The sequence below is a fragment of the Tachyglossus aculeatus genome, chromosome 20, assembly GCF_015852505.1.
Source record: "Tachyglossus aculeatus isolate mTacAcu1 chromosome 20, mTacAcu1.pri, whole genome shotgun sequence".
In the NCBI taxonomy this organism is placed as follows: domain Eukaryota; kingdom Metazoa; phylum Chordata; class Mammalia; order Monotremata; family Tachyglossidae; genus Tachyglossus; species Tachyglossus aculeatus.
Window position 1 is genome coordinate 20,210,366 of NC_052085.1, and position 2,561 is coordinate 20,212,926.

The window sequence follows — 2,561 nt, forward strand, 5'->3', positions numbered from 1 at the left end:
TCCCCATTTGACAGATGAGGGAACTGAGGCACAGAGAAGTGACTTGCCCGAAGTCACACAGCTGAGCCGGGATTTGAACCCAAGACCTCTGAGTCCCAAGCCCGGGCTCTTTCCACTGAGCCACGCTGCTTCTCAAGGACTTAGTGAGTCCTTACTGTTTGCGCAACACTGGGCTAAGCGCTTGGGTCAGTGGGGTTGGATTCAGTAAGTAGAACTGTTTTTAACTTAAAAACATGAGATGAGTTTATTTCGCTGACAATATACATAATTTAAAAGAATGTAGGCAACTCAGTGTGTCATTTTAAATTACCCTGCAGGGATCAGTGAACACCTAATTTGAAATCATTACTTTTATTTGAGTGAAATGCCTTGGGAAAGCACTGAATCCTTCCAAGCACTTAATACACTGCTCTGCATTTTTAGACTGTGAGCCCACTGTTGGGTAGGGGCTGTCTCTAAATGTTGCCAACTTGTACTTCCCAAGCGCTTAGTACAGTGCTCTACACACAGTAAGCGCTCAATAAATACGATTGATTGATTGATTGCATATGGTAAATATCATTGATTTTATTTTACTTTTATTTTATTTTGTTAGTATGTTTGGTTTTGTTCTCTGTCTCCCCCTTTTAGACTGTGAGCCCACTGTTGGGTAGGGACTGTCTCTATGTTGCCAACTTGTACTTCCCAAGCGCTTAGTACAGTGCTCTGCACACAGTAAGCGCTCAATAAATACGATTGATTGATTGCATATGGTAAATATCATTGATTTTATTTTATTTTATTTTTATTTTGTTAGTATGTTTGGTTTTGTTCTCTGTCTCCCCCTTTTAGACTGTGAGCCCACTGTTGGGTAGGGACTGTCTCTATATGTTGCCAACTTGTACTTCCCAAGCGCTTAGTACAGTGCCCTGCACACAGTAAGCGCTCAATAAATACGACTGATGATAGGGAAGGGCTCTAGAATGTCCCAGCACGTACTTCTCAGTACTTGTTGCATTAATTATTTTGAACCATTAGGCAAGTTATTTTAAAGGATTTGCACGGCACCTGCTAATCAACTTTATTAATGTTTCCATTTCACCGCCTAATCTCACAGTCGTACAAAACCCTCCTTTGTGAGTTTGAGGATTGTGGGGTTTTTTTTACACCGTAACCTGGCTCTGCGGAAGAGGTGGGGACAATCAAGCGACATGAGCCAAAATGCTCGGCAAGTAATAATCATAATTATGGTATTTGTACCAGGCACTGCGGTTGATTAAATACAGGCAGAACAGAATGGCCAGATTCCCAGCCCTGGGGCTCCCAGCCTGAAGGGAAAGGGAACAGTAATTTCATCCTCGTTTTGCAAGGGGTGGAATTTACATTTTCTTTACAAAAATGTAGGAAAGCAATGTGGCCTAGTAGAATGGCATTTAGGTTTTTAAGCAACACTCCGTCACCTTTACTGATCCTCTCTACGCTCACTTCAATTTGGGACAGATCCGAAGGGGAGCAGGAAGGGCAGCGGCAGTGTGGCCTAATGGAAGGAGCGTAGTCCACGCGTGGCTCAGTGGAAAGAGCCCGGGCTTTGGAGTCAGAGGTCAGGGGTTCGAATCCTGGCTCCACCACCAGTCTGCTGTGTGACCTTGGGCAAGTCACTTCGCTTCTCTGAACCTCAGTTACGTCATCTGCAAAAATGGGAATTAAGACTGTGACGTGGGACAACTTGATCACATTGTATCCCCCCCAGCGCTTAGAACAGTGCTTTGCACATAGTAAGCGCCTAACAAATGCCATTATTATTATTATTACTATTATTATTATTTTTATTATTAAGAGCAGCATAGCATGGCCCTGGGAGGCGGGTCACGGGTTCGAATCCCGGCTCTGATAGCCGTCTGCTGTGTGACCCTGGGCAAGTCACCTCACTTCTCTGGGCCTCAGTTCCCTCATCTGTAAAATGGGGGGGAAGACTGTGAGCCCCACGTGGGACGACCTGATTACCTTGTAACCTTAGAACAGTGCTTTGCACATAGTAAACTTCCAATAAATGTCATTATTATTATTATTATTACGTACCACTTTTATAATTATGATTGATTTCCCGTGCCCCTCCCCCTTGGGGCGGTCCGCTCGCTGAGGCGCCGGGGGGGGGGAGGACGCGCATGCGCGCGGAGCTGCGACCGGAAGGCACCGTCATTTCCGGTCGGTGGCGGTCGCCATGGTAACGGGCGACGCCGTCCCCCCCGTGAGGCGGCCGACGGGAGAAGAGAAATCCCAAATTGGCCCCAAGTCTGGCCCTTTTCCTCTTTTCCCCCCCTTCCTCATTCCAGCCTGCTTTCCTCCCTCCGCCACTTTTATGATTATGATTGGTTTCCCGCGCCCCTCCCCCTTGGGCTGGTCCGCTCGGCGCGGCGCCGAGGCCCAACTGGGAGACGGCGCGCATGCGCGCGGGGTGGCGGCCGGAAGTCACCGCCACTTCCGGGCGGTGACGGTCACCATGGTAACGGGCGACGCCGTCCCCATCCCCCCGCTTCCCCGTGAGGCGGCCGACGGGAGAAGAGAAATCCCAAGTTGGTCCC